Here is a 19,423-nt window from a genome sequence, read left to right as displayed (position 1 = left end):
TACTAGTTGTATAATGTTTGGCACTGTTGAGATTGTTCATTGTTATATTCTATCCATTGTAGCGATTTAGAAATCTTCTTTTCATACCTCAACTGCATTTAATGTTACAATGGTGATGAATACTTATTATTCATGAGTCCACTTTGATTTTCTGTTTTATTTAGAAACCATGAACAAAACCATGAACAAAACCATGGACAAAACTCACATCGTCTATGTCAAACTGTTTCATTAAAGAGTGGCATGAGAGTGTAAAATTCGTCCTCATTATTGTTCTGACCGGACAACCTGGGGAGATTGAAGATTTTGTATCAACCCTAAGTACAGTCCTTCTCAGAGGTCACAAGTTTGGGTCTCCTCCCTGACACCTCTTTTATAGTAGTATTAAAAAAAACTCTCCCCTTGTTAATTACAGGTTATATTTTATAATACTTTACAATAAACTCGTTCTCTTATGAGCTATGTGATACCTGAAGAATTCATACCATCTCGACTACCTTGTTCTCTTGTTTCTTTGAAAGGCATCAACTCATTTTATTGATTTATATTTTCAGTCAGATTGTGTAGTTTCAACATCTACAAGCAGGAGCTGGCAAAGTCACGATAACCAGATGAATTTATGACGTTATCTTTCAGTTTCACAGATGTAGGCTACTTGTGATCTGTTTAAGTCTAATTTAAGTCTAATTACAAATGATTTCATAATTCAGATAACGTGATTTATTACTGCTGGCCGCAGAAGAAGCTTTTCCTCTGACACAAATCTTTGTGAAACCGAAAGTGAAACTGAGAGAAATCTTTGTCAGAGTGAAAGTGTTTCTCCTCTGACTGTTGTAAACGGACACTGAACTGAGCAGTTTGCGGTGGGACATTTACTCGTGTGTCACTGCACACTTATATTCAACTTCGTTTTTCAAGAACACATCATCTGTCTTGATTTTTGCTACAATGGAAGTAGATCTACTTGGATCCTTCATTCTTCTCCTTATCTCTAACACAGGTAAAAAAAAAAATTCAAATGTTTAAACAATAATCGAAATTTTGTTATACTATGATTTGTCATTCCCAGGTAAAAACAAGAAATGCACTTTAGTTGTACTGTCTTTTTGTAGTTTTTAGATGACATGAAGTGACGTGAGGTCATTGAAAACAGATGAGGGCTCTTACAGCTCCCGATCGAGGCGAAGTTCACTGGATTTCTTCCACAAAATGAGCACACATTATTTTATAACGAACTACACCCAGTATTTTAATAGAAGCACTGCAAGCTAAGCTCGTTTTCCTTTATCATCGTTTATGCAATCATCATTGTAAAAACTAAAGGTTCCTGGAGGCACCTTTTGGGGTTCTTCACTTTGCCACACCGGAGGAACCCTCTGTAGAGTAAGGGCTGGTTCTCTGAGGAACCCTTTTATTACGAATTGCCAGGAACCACCTTGGGTTCTTCGAGGAACCATTTCCTAATTCCAGTTCTACCAGAAAGACTCGGAGAAGATATTGTAACAATTCATCCATTTATTTATGACCCAGCAAGCAATATGGTTGTATTTGGCGTAGGCCCCATCCATAAATAGCTGTCCGAGGGTACGGATTCGGTATTTCCTGCCTGAAGATGAAGGCAGGGGCGCAGCCGACCCCCGTGAGGTTTTAGGAGGGACCATCCTGGTGGTGGTGGGGTGGTTGGAGGGGAAGAACATCCTGCGGTGGTAAGGGAGATGCAGAGAAGAAGCTTGTTATTTGTGAGGGAGGAGCCCATCTTGGTGGTGGAGGGGTGGGTGGTGGTAAGTGAAGCGTTCAGCATCTGCAAACTCAGACAAGTGTGAGCACAGGTTCTTTTATACTTCTATTATTAGAACGTGATTGGACAATTGAGAAGGTAATAGGTGACGCTAACAATTGAGTCTTCCTGGCAGAACTTATGCTAAAGCTTTCATTTCTTTAATATTTTACATACATTTTGTACTCAAATATATTTCATGTACCTAAAAAAATAATACAATTGAAATCAATTCAATTACAAATTTTATGAAATTTTATGTACAATGCAGTCAATAGTAACATTTTCTTTCCTGTTCTACATAGTTCACTGATTGGGAAAATTCACACAGGACATTTTAAGAAATTGATAGGTCTCCAGATGTATGTAGCTTATATAAACCTTTTCCAGGTTTCTTAGCAGCGGAAGTCATCATAGTTGGGTAAACTTCAAGAACAGTGAATGGGAGAGTACCACAAATATATTTTTTTGCATTCTCATTTGCTCAAATAGCAAAAGAAAAACTACGATAGCGTTTTAACGACTTTCAATCCAAGGGAAAAACTGACAGAGACTGATAACAGCAGTCAGAAGAGAGAACAATGTCAAATTTAGCATCCCTCCCAAAGACGCTGCTTTAGAAACACCTTCGCATTAGCCTTAACTAGTTTTTTTTTAAAAATTTGATACAGATGTAATATAAAACAAAGTATAGTGATATAAATGTACATAATAAAAAAAAAAATTGTGAGGATTTACGATGCTGATGGCCGCTGAAACGCATCATCAGTCTTGTAAAAATGGTCCATGATCTCCTCCTACAGATACAGATACAGTACAGAAAAGTGCACTTAAGTGTACTTTTAATTGCTTTTCTGTATAATGTTTAACAGAACATATATAGGCACTCAGAGTAAGGTGAACTCATGTGTGCAGATTCATCAGAAGGTAGCTCCTCACCATCAGGAAAGTCTCGCCAAATGAGTCTCCTGTTATTACCACAGATGTTGTGAGATTCTGTGTAGGCTGTTCTTTGAAAAAATAGGCATTTACATAAAATTAAATAACAAAATATTTACATTTATTCATTTAGCACAGGCTTTTTTCAAAGTATCTTAAAAACGAGGAACTCAGCAGGCAATTTTTTTGTCATATTAGTGAATTGATTAATGATTGTGGACTACTTAAATGCACAATGTCTATTACAATAACACACACAGTGTATGTAATGTGTGTGTACATTTTATATGTATACACACATGCACAAACTCAGACTTACCTCATTTATCATACACAGTCCAGCACAGCAGGATCATCATGTGACAGTTGGGGCAAGGCTCAGAAGATAATAATAAAAGAAGAAAAGAAAAAGAAGATTAATAAACTACAAATAATTGGATGTTTTAGAGGGGTTTCTGATGTGTCTCTGCAACTGTTTACTTATTTACAGACCTCCAAAAGATGAGGTGTGTAGGTCCAGAGAGGTCTTTTTTTATTTTGTCAGGCAGCAACAGCATTTGTAACTGTCCACTGCCTCACATCTGAGGTGTCCACTACAGAGCCGCATTTCTTTATTAAAGGAACACTCCGACTTTTTGGGACTTTAGCTTATTCACAGTATCCCCCAGAGTTAGATAAGTCCATACATACCTTTTTCATTTCTGTGCGTTCTGTAAGTGTTATTTGACGCACCCACCGCTAGCCTAGCTTAGCACAAAGACTGGATGTAAATGGATACTGGTAGCATAGTAATCCCAATAAGTGACAAAATAATGCAAACATTTTCCTATTTACATGTTGTGATCTGTATAGTCACAGCGTGTACAAATAACAAGGCTATATGAGACAGAGACCATTTTTAATCGTATAAATACTGGGAACTATATTCTCACTAGGCGTAGGAACACAGCTAACGTTACTTGGGCGGAGAGTGATTAGCACAGCTTCCGAGACGCGCCGTGGTGAGGAGAAGAGAGTTCGCTCAGAGTTGGAGTAATAGAGTCAGCAATTACTAGATAGTAGATTTAAAGTGTACAATCATGGGTGTTCGCTGTATTGTAAATAACTGCGACAATAAACAGGGGAGACCAGGTATTACTATGATGTTTCATAGAATTCCAACCACAAACGCTGACCTGATGAATCGATGGCTACTTGCTCTGGAAATAGATCCAAACACACCTGAAAACACCATCACGAAGTATTTCGTTTGCTCTGAACATTTTACTGTAGACGACTATTTTGAAAAAATGCAAGTTGCCACACGGACCATGAAACGTGTGCTAAAGGATACAGCCATCCCATCGATAATAAAGACAGGACAAATTAGATCACCTGTTGCTGCAGTAAGTGTTCCGTTATGTTTTGAGATGACTAACATTAGCCATACTGTAACAGTGCCATGCTAATGTAATATAACCTTAGTAGTGACACTATTATGTGAATAGGGGCTCCGTGTATCCCCTTTATTGTTATTATTGTGACACACTGTATGCAATGGCTATACTACAATTTCATTGAACTATGAATGATCATTATAACAAAATCACTTACTTGGTGGACAGCTGACCAGTAGGTTCACTCGGCATGGGGCGTTTCTTCCAGTTGATCTTGTCACAATGGGAAAAAAAGACAACTGCCGGGTGTATTAGGGCAGAGAAATCTTCCGTGGTAGTGACGCAAATATTTTGATTGTCATCAAGCCTTGACATTGATGGCAATACCCGGTCCCATTCATTACAACAAAGGCACTCGGTTTCTGTCGGCATAGGTTGGCATGTTCCACCACCAGTCCGTGTTCGTTCTGATTCTCCGGTCTTACAGCTTCCAAAGTTTGTAACTCCTTGTCTGTGTATTCTGGCTCAAAACTATATGGTTCTGGATCTTGGTTTGATACACAGTAAAATTCCTCTGAGTCTGACAATTCCTCCAAGTCAGCCATGATCACGAGTCACGTCTAGCTAGTTAGTCACGTTTGTTTTGTTTACGGTCTCGGGTGCTGTGCTAATCACTCCGCCCAAGTAACGTTAGCTGTGCTCCTACGCCTAGTGAGAATATAGTTCCCAGTATTTATACGATTAAAAATGGTCTCTGTCTCATATAGCCTTGTTATTTGTACACGCTGTGACTATACAGATCACAACATGTAAATAAGAAAATGTTTGCATTATTTTGTCACTTATTGGGATTACTATGCTACCAGTATCCATATACATCCAGTCTTTGTGCTAAGCTAGGCTAGCGGTGGGTGCGTCAAATAACACTTACAGAACGCACAGAAATGAAAAAGGTATGTATGGACTTATCTAACTCTGGGGGATACTGTGAATAAGCTAAAGTCCCAAAAAGTCGGAGTGTTCCTTTAACTGCTGAATAAAAAAGAATGCATGGATCATTTTGTAACTGTTTTATTCAGTTTAGTGTAACAGTGTATACAGTCATATATCATTTTGGTTTAGGCCAACCTGAAACACTATTTCAGTTATTTTAATGTCAAATAAACAAATAAATAAATACTTACATAGTGCTGCTCTGTGAACCCTTTGAGATTTTAAGAGAACTCATGTATATTGGATGTTCTGAGAAAATGATAAAAAAAAAGTTTTATGTAAGTTATGTGTAACGTTATATGACTCGAAAAATAGTAATGTTAGCCTACATGTAACATGGATGTGTAACTATTTAACAAGCGTAAAAGACAACAAATAATTTAGAAAAGTAAAAAAAGCTACAATTACTAACTTGGCATGTCTAAGCATGTGTGCATTTATAATCGGAGAAACAACAAACAACTAGCCTACTCTGCTGCTCAAAACTTGCCTCTGTATCATCATTGGCAAATATTTAAATATAAAATATGTATCTACAGGCTGTAAGTCAGAAGCGCCATCCTTGCAAAGTTTGAACTGCCCAACAGCCGTTGTCATTCAAGAAACAGTCCTCATCCTCCATAAAATTGCGCTGCACACATCTGAATATTTTGGTTGGACTGTTCTGGAACAGTGTTGAAATTCAACAGATTTTTAGTCTTGTCCTCTTTTGGAAGGCCAAACAAAGTAGTTTCACTTTCATAATCGCATCATATGACCTCTTTAAACTTATTTCATTATGGAAATAAAAAATTCTAAATATTACTTTTGTACTGATTGTTATAATTAGTGTATTTTTCATTGAATTATTGTGTTGAATCCTATTTAGTTCAATAATATTTTTAATGTTTGCTTTAAAGTTTCAGGGTTAACTATCCAACTTCAAATGATTTAAAGTCACAATGAAATCAAAACTCATGGCCTTTCCAACGTGCCTACATAATGTGTGAAGTCGACCTATAGCACAAGACAAGCATTTGTGGTTAGAAAGTATATACATTTTATTTTTTTTAAGAAAATTACTGATTATAATACATTATAAGCGGTATAAGTAATGTTAAAATGCATTTGCATATTTTATAGACATAGCTATAATGTATTTATGTGTGAGTGAATTAATATTTTATAGAAAATAAAAAAATGTTGAAAAAATTTCATGATATCTACCTTTTAAAAAGCAGTGTGAAGCACATGTGCATTACATAAATATTTAAAATATATTGCTGTAGGTCTACATTACAGGTTATAAATGAGATACCTACTTTAAACCTATAAAAGTATAATTTTACTACGTTCTCATACAAAGTAAACATAAGATACTCTAAAATTTAAATATGTATGTTTTCTGTAAATACACTTAAATGTCACAAAAAGTATACTTGTGTTTTTACCATAAAGCGTAACTATCTTATATTTATTATCAACATACTTATGGAATACTTTTTTTCAAAAATATATTAAATATAATTTTCAAAAATATATAAAAAATTATATTTAATACAATTTAATACAATTCAAGTATGTTAGGAGTAAAATTGTGCTGCAGATCTAGTGTGTGAATATCAAATACATTTTTAATACATTTAAGAGTACTTTTCCTCCAAGATTTTCTAGTGTTTTATCTTTAATGATGATTGTAAAAAAGCCATAACATCTAGTCTGCTTTAGATCTTATTCAATTTATACAACATCTTATTCAACATGTCTGCTTAACATGAACTGAAGTGAGATGGAGGTGTAAAATGTTCTGAACTGTGTGTTTCTCTCTCCTCAGGGTTCAGTGCTGAGATCTCTGTGTTTGTTCAGATGGGAGATTCTGTTCAGCTGGAAATACAGACACAAGAACTACCAGAGTTTGATGATTTATCATGGATTAATGATAAATCAGAGAATATAGTTAGATATAGAAGTGAAACTAAAAGAGTAAGACTCTACAAGGACAGAGTGGATTTCAATAATAAAACCTTCTCTCTGACACTGAAGAACATGCAGAAGACAGACAGTGGACTCTACACAGCAAGAACAAGTGGAAAATCAGAGAACAACATTGCTACATACAGAGTGTCTGTTATAGGTGAGTCTCATTTCCTTGTGAGATTTCATGTGTTTCTGCATAGCAGAAAATTCATAAGCATAATTGTTGTACATTTTTCATTTATTGAAATGAGCAAATGTGCAAATTTAACCCAGCTTGTGGCACATTGTCTTCATTGTAGGATTTTGTCTGCTACTGCAAATACTGAGAAATAAATAGTTGCTCATATAATATACCTGAATGTTTATGATGTGTGTTGTGTTTAGATGTTAATGTCTACTGCACCACTGCTGTGAATGTGATGGTGATCTTGGAGTAAATGTGTGTTTCAGACGCTGTGGAGGCTCCTGTCCAGACTGTGAACTCAAACCGGTCCAGCAGTGATTCCTGTACTGTGAACTTCACATGCAGAACTCATGAGCTCAAGATTGACTCTAGCTATCAGAACAACAGATGCTCTCCACAGGAAGTGACATCACAGATCAACACTCTCATTCTGGACTGCAGGGAGGAATCCATCATCTGTAACCACAGCAACCCTGTCAGCTGGAAAGAAGACAGAATAAACATTACACAGCTCTGTGAAGGTAAATATCTGTTTCAACATCAGTAACTAATCTTTATCTCACAACTCAAATCTCTGTTCTTGGTTTAGACACTACAAACAGGATTTTCTAAATTTTTATTAAGTAATTTACTACGAATAAACTGATTATTACAGTTCTTCTTTTTTACTTTCCAGAGAATGAGAGACGATTCCCACTCTCCTATGGTTCATCTTCCATGACTGTGCTCATTATTGTGTGTGCTGTTGTGGGAGTGATAGTTCTTGCTGGTTTGGTCCTTTACTGTTGCTGCAAGAATAAAGCAGGGTTGCCTCGTCAAATTTACTGAAACAAATTATCTAATATTTAAACCTGAAACAGATTATGTAGTACTAAAATATTGTTTAGTACTTAAAGGGTTCTATCATTAATTTCTCACCCTTGTGTTGTTCCAAACCCATAAGACCTTCCTTCATCTTCAGAACACAAATTAAGATATTTTTGATGGAATCTGAAAGTTCTCCGACCCTCCCATAGACAGAAACACAACTGTAATGTTCCCAGATGCAGAAAAATAGAAGGACATCGGTAAAACAGTCCATGTGACCTCGGTGGCTTAACTTTCGATGACTGAATTCCGTGAATTCTCTCATCATAATAAACAAAGCACAGATGTACGTACAATGTAAGTAAGGGATTCATTTCACAGTGTATACAGTTTCAGTGATTATAATGATACTTTTGTTTGTTTTTTAGAGTGTGATAAATCAAAGTTAGTGATAATGTCATCTCTGTACACAATTTATTCACCGTTTGAATAACCATGCAGGAAAAGTTAGGCCTTTATAATTATCAATTTCTAGTTTTAATTAAATTACGAACACATTAAATACAAATTCAGTCCCTTTAAACATATTTTACTAGCCTACATAACATGTCTGGTTCTTGTCTAGAAAGACAGGTTTATGATGTTTGTAGTTAATAGATTTGGCTGCTTTTAGCCTTATCCTGGACTTGGTTCACCCTCCGCCTATAGTCAGAGAGCTCTCTGATTTCATCAAAAATACCTTCATTTGTGTTCCAAAGATGACAGAAGGGTTTGGAACGACATAAGAGTGAGTAATTAATGACATAATTGTCATTTTGGGGTAAACTAACGCTTTAATGATACTCCTTAATGATACTGTTAAGGCTAATATTTGATTGGTCTGAAGGATATTAAACCAAGAGACATCATTGTGTGTTTTGTTTCACCTTATTTTATAGATTTAGGTTTATAATTAATTTTTAACATAAATATGAAATTTAAATGCACAAAATGACCTTGTTTAAAAAAAATATTTTCACATCTTTGCTTTTGTATACTAAAGTAAGATTTTACTGTTGGCAACAAATACCCAACTCATGATTTGAAATTTCATACAGTTATTGTTTTATACAGTCTGACTAATAGGTTTCATTTGAGTCCTACAGAGACTTTCTTGCAATGTCTAACATTCCATTTTATAGTAAGATATTTTATGATTTCATTTAATTATATAATCATTTATAATAATCACTTAATACATTTATATACTCCTTTCATTGATTTATTATTTAATAAGTCATTTCTATTATATTATATGATAATACGTTTTTTTTTTTGCTTATAACTTATGCACGGTTTGACCAAAAATCACAAAATTGCTCTTTTTAGATTCGGTGCCAATTCGACATGCATGCAGCACCAATATGAGTGCATATAGGGAATTTGGTGAAATATAACAAATAGCCTTGTGGGGCAACACATGCGTCAGACATTTGACGATTAGGGAGTGAGACTGTGTTGTGTGGGTATGTTTGTTTATGTCCTAAAATGGAAATATTTTTCAAATGTATATTTGGTATTTTATTATTATAATTAGCTTCATATAAACCACCAGGACTCTATATATTGCTCTCATTTAGATGTCTACTGTAATTGCATGTATCCGAGGGCCTGGATCATAACAGGTATGCATTAAGAATGATTATTCCTTTAATAAAATGATTCATATATGTTCTATTTGCCCTTGTATAAACCATATGATTCCAGAACACTGGTCAATATTTGTAGGCTTTTACCAGCTATGTTACATAGAGCAACCGAGAAATCTAACATTTTGAGGCTGAAATTTGACAGAATTAACTGCAATCAAAAATGTTTTCTCAAATGACCTGGTTAAATCCAGGTTAAATTATGCTAATGGCTTGCCTATGCTAATTTTAGCTATAAATTAAATCAAGTTTGCAGTTGTATCCAACTAAATGATTCATGTTCTCTTTTGAGCGATATAATTCCTGGAGAAAGCTGGCCATTAGAATTCCCATTTATCTCCAAGACATTTATTACTGGTAATGAAGAGTCTTCTAAATGACTAAATGAAAATTTCAGGATGTCAGTGATTGGTTTGTTAACATGGCCCAGTACCTTTTTATAATACCCTGTCTTTTTAGATTTATTTTTCTTGCAGTATAATTCATTGGAATTTTTATTTTTGTATTATTTTTCATATTGACAAATCTAGATAAGTCCAAATGCAGTCAATTGATTTTTCGGTTTCCCAGAAATCATGTGATTTCTCTGAACACTATACTAAGTAATCACATCAGTATTCACGGCACACCCGAATGGTTCTAGTTGCGACAGATAACCCTCTGATTGGTATATTGAATGTTACGCCATTACTCATTAAGAAAATATGGACAACCCATTCCAAAAATGGGCGCGGACCGTCACATAATTATTTATCAATATTTGCTAAGAAAAAAAACCTCTAAATACCCCAAATAAACACTTAAAATATTAATTGTCCTTTTAGACAGTGACATTGAATAGACATCACAAATAAAGTGGCCTTTAAAAACGTTAAAGTTATGTTTTTTTAATTCTATGACCCTCCTCATTAATTCAACACATTCTTGTATTCGTTCTGGAATATATTTCTAGCCTCTCCATCACATCTTGCTCTTTAAAGGGATAGTTTACCCAAAAATGAAAATTCTCTCACCATTTACTGAACCTCTTTTGTCCCAGATGTGTATGCCTTTCTCTCTTCACATGAACACAAGCAAAGATGTTTTATCCATATAATGCAAAGGGACAGGACCACTTCAGAAACCAAGATTAAAATATTGGTATTTGTATTTTTCTTACATATGCCTATCGTTTCACTAAGATAAGACAGTGATTCAGGGGTTGCATGAGTTACTGTCAAATTCTCTGTGTATAGTTTTTAAAGTTTAATTTTTAGATGTCCCATACACTTGCATTATATAAAGAGAAATGCATTTTTTTATTTCTAAAACTCTTAGTTTGTGTTCATCTGATAAATTAAAGTCATATAGGATGGCATGAGGGTGGGTTATTTATTTTTAGTGTTCTGCTGGGTTTCACTTTAATTGTTGTTGTTGAACTAAATATGAACTAAACGTGTTTGATCTGTGCCATCGCATTTTTTTCATTCTCTCCCTTTAACCATTCTTCTGTATTGTCTGTCAGAAAAAAAGTACTACTTTTTTAATACTTGAGTACAATTTTAAAGTTGTACTTTTTTACTTTTACTCAAGTATGATCCTGACCAGAGACTTGTACTTTTAATTGAGTAGAATTTTCACTGAGTACTTGTACTTTCACTTGAGTAAAATTTTTTAGTACTTTTTACACCTCTGGGTGACACTACTGATCTTTCCTGACTTCTGTTTTCATTTGTTTCATCTTAAGCAATAGTCATTACACACGTGTGTGTGTGTGTATAAAGTTATCTAAATATATAACCCTCCCATGTGTGGATGTTTGAGAATTTTCTCTTTTGGGAAAACAGTTTAAATGTATATTAAGTATTTAGTAATTGATTAGTAACTGATGTGTTTGTGGTGGGAGAGTTATAAAGAGGCTCCTCGAGGGTCATTGCACACATATTCAACTTCCTGTTTTAAGAATACACTAGTGATGGGCATTTCGGCTCTTTTTCGTGAGCCGGATCGTTTGACTCAGCTCACTGAAAAGAGCCGGCACTTTTGGCTCACAATCGGCTCTTTAAAAAACAATAATGTTTTGACTATGATAGGTGTGAAAACAATTCTAATTAAATTATTAAATGAAATCATACTCACAATTTCTTTAAAATGCATTGCTTTGTTATGAAAAAAAGAATGCTATTAAACATTTGCATTTAAATTACAACTTTTGAATGTATAGAAACAACAACATTACAAAACAAATACAATCTGAATCTGAACAACATCATAGGAACCATATTAAAGAAAAATAAATAACTGAAAGGATTAAACTGGTTCCTCTTTTTTGGCATGTTATACAACAAGCATGAACTATCTCACTAGTTATGTTTTGTATAACTAGCATGAACACACACACACACACAATGCTGATCATATTTTTATTTTATGAGAGATGCCTGCCTTACTTTCGAGGGGCTGATGATCATTAAAATGATTCCAAATGCTGTTGTGATTCAGACTCATTTTCCTGCTTTTATTTTGTTTTCACAGCTGTTGTATTTTTCCTCTCCTCTCCTTCGAGTTTGACACTGTGTGTGTGGTGTGTGTGTGTGTGTGTGTGTGTGTGATGGCTTGGCCCCTCCCTCATGCCGTATAATTGGTTGACACCTTATGTATGATTGGCAGGAACAGAATGTGAGGCTAATCAGACAGTCGAAACGAATATGTGCGCATTTAGGCCTATATAATATTTTTTGTTCTTTGAATTAGTCAATTATTTTAAATAAAATAAAATGCATCCATTATTTCATTATTACATAATGATTTAATTTCTATAGGATATATTTTTTTAAATAGAGTCGGCTCTTCAGATATGCGAGCCAGCTCCCGTCGTTCACCTACAAGAGCCGGCTCTTAGAGTCGACTCATTCGCGAACGACCCATCACTAGAATACACCATCAGCCATCTTGATGTTTCCTACGATGGCAGTACATCACCTGTTTGCGTCCTTCATCCTTCTCCTTATCTCAAACACAGGTAATAAACTCAGTTATTGAATGTATACAATAATTACAATTTCTATCTATTCTATCTGTTTTGTCATTTTCTAGTGGTTTATGTGTGATGTTTGTAAAAAGCTATTATATTTAGTTTGCCATAGTTCCACATCTCATCAAGGGGATCTTATTTGTAATTATTAGAATTATTAGTTATTTTTGTTATATATTATGAATCACATATCACAGAAACATATATTTTATATCCATACATTGATTCCTTGTCTCGTGGTCTAGAGAGACCACATTTTTAAAATTGTAAAGAATAATCTCTGTTACATTAGGAATGGAAGACAAAAATGTTTATCTGACTAGTTTCTTGAAACACTGTTTGGGAGTTAAAGCACAAAATGCTGCCAGAGCTATAGACAGGTTCGTGCACGGGGAGTGGCCTGGTGGTTAGAGCCACTGCACACTTTGCCCTCATCATCGGCTGAGTTGCCCCTCACCAATCCCCCATCAACCCCAGCTCAAAACGTTCTGTTCCCGCTCCGCTAAAGATCTGCTGATTCCACTCATCCGCTCCGTGTTTTACCGCCCGCTCCGCAGCATTTCTCACAATCTGTGGATCTTTGTGGATCTGGAGAAGGCATTGGACCGTGTCCCTAGAGGCCTCCTGTGGAAGGTGCTCTGGGAGTATGGGGTACAGGGCTCTCTGTTTAGGGCTGTCCGTTCCCTGTATGACCGGCTCGCATTGCCGGCTGTAAGTCAGACTTGTTCCCCGTGCATGTTGGACTCCGGCAGGGCTGCCCTTTATCACAGGTCCTGTTCATTATTTTTATGGATAGGATTTCTAGACACAGCCAGGGGCCGGAGGGTGTCCGGTTTGGGTACCACGTGACTTAGTCTCTGCTTTTTGCAGATGATGTTGTTATGTTGGCTTCATCGGGCCAGGACCTTCAGCATGCACTGGGACGGTTTGCAGCCGAATGTGAAATGGCTGGGATTAGAATCAGCACCTCCATGTCCGAGGCCATGGTTCTCAGCCGGAAAAAGGTGGCGTGTCCCCTTCAGGTTGGTGGAGAGCTACTGCCACAAGTGGAGGAGTTCAAGTATCTTGGGGTCTTGTTTACGAGTGAGGGAAGGATGGAGCGGGAGATTGACAGGCGGATAGGTGCAGCTTCTGCAGTGATGCGGTCGATGTACCTGTCTGTCGTGGTGAAGAAGGAGCTGAGCTGTAAGGCGAAGCTCTCGATTTACCGGTCAATCTACGTTTCTACTCTCAACTATGGTCATGAGCTGTGTGTCATGACCGAAAGGACAAGATCCCGGATACAGGCGGCCGAAATGAGCTTTCTCCGCAGGGTGGCTGGGCGCTCCCTTAGAGATAGGGTGAGGAGCTCTGCCACATCAAGAGGAGCCAACTGAGGTGGCTCGGGCATCTGTTCCGGATGCCTCCTGGACGCCTTCCTGGGAAGGTGTTTTGGGCACGTCCCACCGGGAGGAGGCCCCGGGGAAGACCGAGGACACGCTGGAGGGACTATGTCTCTCAGCTGGCCTGGGAACGCCTCGGTATCTTCCCGGAAGAGCTGGAGGAAGTGTCTAGGGAGAGGGAAGTCTGGGCATCTCTGCTTAGACTGCTGCCCCCTCGACCCGCCCCCGGATAAGCGGAAGAAGATGGATGGATGAAAGATGGATGGAAAAGCATTTTCTGGTTCTTATCAGAGATTGATTTGGTGCACTTTTACTTTGTGTCCCTATCAAATAAACTACAAAATATGTATATATGATTCACTAAATCAGTAAGATCACATTAAAATACCAGTTTATAATTCAGAGATTTAACTTAACTACAGTGCCTGGTGAGGTAAGTTAAAATGTTGACTCAATTTACCCCACAGCATTTGGCTCACTTTGCCATTTTGTAAAAAGCCTAAAATGGGTTTTGATGTCACTATTGATAAGGATTGTATGATCTTTTTTTGATATTTAAAGTGCATCTATCTAAACTATACTTGCAATAGTTCCACTTTCAACACAATCAAATATAGTTCAGCACTACTTTCTTACAATTAAAGTGCATCAAGTTATATAAAATGTTGCAGACTTTAATTATACCAGTTTAGTAATATGTAAAAAAAATATTCAAATGTATTTGTAGTATACTTAGCATGAAATGAAATATGTATTTCAAATTTTCATTTTGGCTGGGATAACTATTTTAGTAAAAAAATAATCACATTCAATTACTACTGTATGTGATATTTTATTTCATCACAATAGATTGTTATTTGTTTTAAACTCATTAATGTAAGGCTTTGTTAATATTGTCATCAGATGTGCCCATGTTTTTATACATGAAATGGAATGAAACATTGGTGCCAAGAAGGTGCATGTGACTTAAAAAAAAAATTATAATAATATTAAAATAGTGTTCAATAAGTATACTGTTATTCATGTGTGTACAAATTATTATTCAAATCAGTACACAAAGTCAGATCAAACTATGGTTAATTGTTTTGGCTCTCCTGTAAAGTTGGCGAAATGTCACTAGGGCCTTCTGGTCCTCACCCCTCGTAATGTACATTTACATTAGTGTATATACATGCGCTGTTTATTCTTAATGTAGTCTGGAGTGTCATATAGTGCCAGAAATCAGCAAATACACGTTGAACTTTTTTTTAGAATGGGTGCCAGCGGACAATAAAAATGTAGATTGTTTACTATTTGAATAAAATAGCTTTAACTCCAGAATGGAATCAGACATTTGATGAAATCTGGTAAATGAATGTAGAGCTTCACTTTGACACTCTTAACAAAACTATAAAAATTATAAACCACTATGTGACATGTATGTATGCATTGTCTTTGACCTAGGACATTTATTTTACTGTGAGTACAGCCCTAACGCATTGCTAAAATAATGATATTTAAGATTTATGTCACCGAATGTGAGATAATGAGACGGAGTGTAAAATGTTCTGAACTGTGTGTTTCTCTCTCCTCAGGGTTCAGTGCTGAGATCTCTGTGTTTGTTCAGACGGGAGATTCTGTTCAACTGGAAATACAGACACAGGAACTACCAGAGTTTGATGATTTATCATGGAAAAAGGAAAAAAGCATTAATATAGTTAAATATTTTAATAAAACTAAAGAAGTTAGACTTCACTCCTCCTACAAGGACAGAGTGGATTTCAATGCTAAAACCTTCTCTCTGACACTGAAGAACATGCAGAAGACAGACAGTGGACAAGTGGAAAATCAGAGAACAACATTGTTACATACAGAGTAACGGTTATACGTAAGTCTCATTTCTTTGTGAGATTTAATGTGTTCCTGCATAACAGACAATCCATAAGCATTATTGTTGTTATTATTATTTTATTTTTTTTACAATGTGTGAAAATTTAACCCAGCTTGTGGCACATTGTCTTTATTGAAGAATTTTGTCTGCTTCTGCAAATACTGAAAAATAAATAGTTGCTCATATAATATACCTGAATGTTTATGATGTGTGTTGTGTTTAGATTTGAATGTCTACTGCACCACTGCTGTGAATGTGATGGTGATCTTGGAGTAAATGTGTGTTTCAGACGCTGTGGAGGCTCCTGTCCAGACTGTGAACTCAAACCGGTCCAGCAGTGATTCCTGTACTGTGAACTTCACATGCACAGCTCATGAGCTCAAGACTGACTCTAGCTATCAGAACAACAGCTGCTTACGAGAGGAAGTGACATCACAGATCAACACACTGAAAAAAATAATTCTGTGGCTTAGTAAATATTACAGAAATTTTTTAATTTATTAACTTAATAAAATCTCTGAATGTCGTGTACTTGATTGTTTGAGTTAAACATACCAAAATAATTGAGTGAAAATCCAACAGTTCATTTTATCTAAAATTTACAGATATATTTAAGTTGTTTTCAATAAAATTATTTAGTATTTGACTAACCAATTATATAATATACTTAATATATTTGTGAAATTTCTATCAAAATATTTGAGAATGTTGAATTAAACTGATCTGTTTCAAGAAACAAAAATATTACTTAATTCAAATCAATATTATTAATATATTTAACACACTCTTAAATTTGAGCAAGTTTACTCAATTAAAACAATGCACCCCTCCCCCACCCTCTGACGTGACGACAACTCGACGGTTGGTTGAGTCAGTGAGCGCAGGCAGTTTGAACTCTCCAGTCTCCAGACAACAGCTCTCTTCGTCGCAGATTTGGTGCATTTCCTCTGTGAAATTCAGGTTTGTGTATGTTTTATTTTATCTATAAAATCTTTACTGTGCTTTAAATCATATTTAATGCAAAACAACATAGAGAGGCGTAATTCGACACCTAAACGAGAGTCGCGCCTCGTTTTGCATGATTGAAACGCTTTGCATAAACACATGACTTCATTCCTAATGATAATAAATATAATTATTATCATTTGGATGATAAAATGTCCTCAGAACTGTCACTGTTTGTTTATTGGCAGATTATTGGCAGTCACTCGCAGTATCTATCGGGTGTGAGTGAAACACAGGACGGCGGTATGAAGTTCAAAGTTCACCCGCAGAGGCGAGTCCGTCTCCGGCACGAGGACCAGCGCTGATCCGGTGGATATTGGGTTGATTTGATTACACTTGAATTAGGCTACCTGAATTTTTAAATATTTAATTTTTACTTATAAAATGTTTGTTAAATGAGTTTAAATGTAGGCAATATTGTATACAGTGTAAAATGTGCTGTATTGCTGTACTCATTGACAATAAAGGCCAATGTCATGTATACTGGTGGTTGTGTGGAGTACTATTTTAAAAAAAAAAGTGAAAGTGAAATGACATTCAGCCAAGTATGGTGACCCATACTCAGAATTTGTGCTCTGCATTTAACCCATCCGAAATGCACACACACAGAGCAGTGAACACACACACACACACACACACTGTGAGCACACACCCGGAGCAGTGGGCAGCCATTTATGCTGCGGCGCCCGGAGAGCAGTTGGGGGTTCGATGCCTTGCTCAAGGGCACCTAAGTCGTGGTATTGAAGGTGGAGAGAGAACTGTACATGCACTCCCCCCACCCACAATTCCTGCCGGTCTGGGACTCGAACTCACAACCTTTCGATTGGGAGTCCGACTCTCTAACCATTGGGCCACGACTTCCCCATAATTTTACAAAGGTTTAGAAAAAATAAATAGTTAATATTACTCATTAATAAAAACAGTTAATATTACTCATAAATATTGTTTTTAAATGTTTAAATGTTCAATTATTTCTACTCAATTTTATTTGTTAATGTACCAGATGCAGTTACTCAGATTTACTTAATTTGTTTACTTGCATTTACTCAATTCATACAGTATATTTCATTGATTTCACAGCTTTAAAATTTACTCAATTTTTTGAGTGTAAAAATGTTTCACCAATAAAATTGAGTAAATAATAGTTAAACTTTTTAAAGTGAACTCTCATCCTGGACTGCAGGGAGGAATCCATCATCTGTAACCACAACAACCCTGTCAGCTGGAAAGAAGACAGAAAAAACGTCACATAGCTCTGTGAAGGTAAATATCTGTTTTAACATCAATAAGTCTTTATTTCACAAATCAAATCTTTGTTCTTGGTTTAGACACTACAAGCTGCATTTTCTAATTTTTTATTAAGTAACTTACTATGGATAAACTGATTATTACAGTTCTTCTTTTTTACTTTCCAGAGAATGAGAGACGATTCCCACTCTCCTATGGTTCATCTTCCATAACTGTGCTGTTGTGGGAGTGATAGTGTTTGCTGGTTTGGTCCTTTACTGTTACGTTTACCTTTTACCTTACGTTTTCCTAATTTTTGTTGTCCAGTTGCTTTGATGCAATCCTTTTTGTTTAAAGTGCTATATAAATAAAGGTGACTTGACTTTTCATGCCATCTCAAATTTACTGAAATAAAGTATCTCTTATTTTAACCTGAAATAGGGTATATAGTATTAAAATAATGTTAAGTGCTACATTATTACTGTTCAGGCTGGTATTTGATTGGTCTGTATATTATACCAAGGTACATCATTGTGTCTAGTTTTGTCTGACCTTACTTTTAGTATAATTATGAAATTTAAATGCAAAAATGATCATGAAATTACTTTTCAGATTTTTGCTTGTTTGTAAACGTTGTTGTGAAGCAGTGATTTTTCTATTTCTATGGCTTGTGGTATAATAATACTTCTATTTGTACTGGTCAGATGATGTCTGAGCATTGAAACACATGTAATTAAGAATATTCAATAAACTCTGCTCCTTTTTGTAAAAAATATGTCAGTTGTTTGAAGTTATTCTTTAGAGGCTAGTCTGAATTGTTAGTGTTGGATAAAAAACTACTCAAGTAGTTACAGTAGTTACTAGTTACTTTGGTTTATATACTTAATATCTATAGTCTATTTTTAAAGATAAAAGTAACGAGAGGAGCGTTGCCCACAGTAACAAAGTAAAAGTACAGATTTTTCCCCAAAAATGTACTTAAGTAAGAGTAAAAGCCATCCTGCATGTAACTATCAAGCCTCTACAACTGATCCAGAATGCAGCAGCGAGGGTTGTCTTCAATTAGCCAAAAAAAGCTCACGTTTCCTCACGTTTTACTCCTCTCCTCGTCAGCTTACACTGGCTACCAGTAGCCACTCGCATCAAATTCAGGGTACTGATGCTTGCCTACAAGACGACCATTGGCACTGCACCAACATACCTAAA

At 35.9% G+C, this 19,423-nt stretch overlaps 1 pseudogene; it reads left to right on the top strand.

Annotated features, from left to right (window-relative positions):
- Nucleotides 1-18,243, top strand: part of LOC132155370 (uncharacterized) — a 34,243-nt pseudogene extending 16,000 nt beyond the window's left edge.
- The last annotated feature ends 1,180 nt before the right edge of the window (nt 18,244-19,423 follow it).

Source organism: Carassius carassius, chromosome 12 (genome assembly GCF_963082965.1).
Source record: "Carassius carassius chromosome 12, fCarCar2.1, whole genome shotgun sequence".
Classification (NCBI taxonomy): Eukaryota; Metazoa; Chordata; class Actinopteri; order Cypriniformes; family Cyprinidae; genus Carassius; species Carassius carassius.
This window is presented reverse-complemented; position numbering and strand designations above follow the sequence as displayed.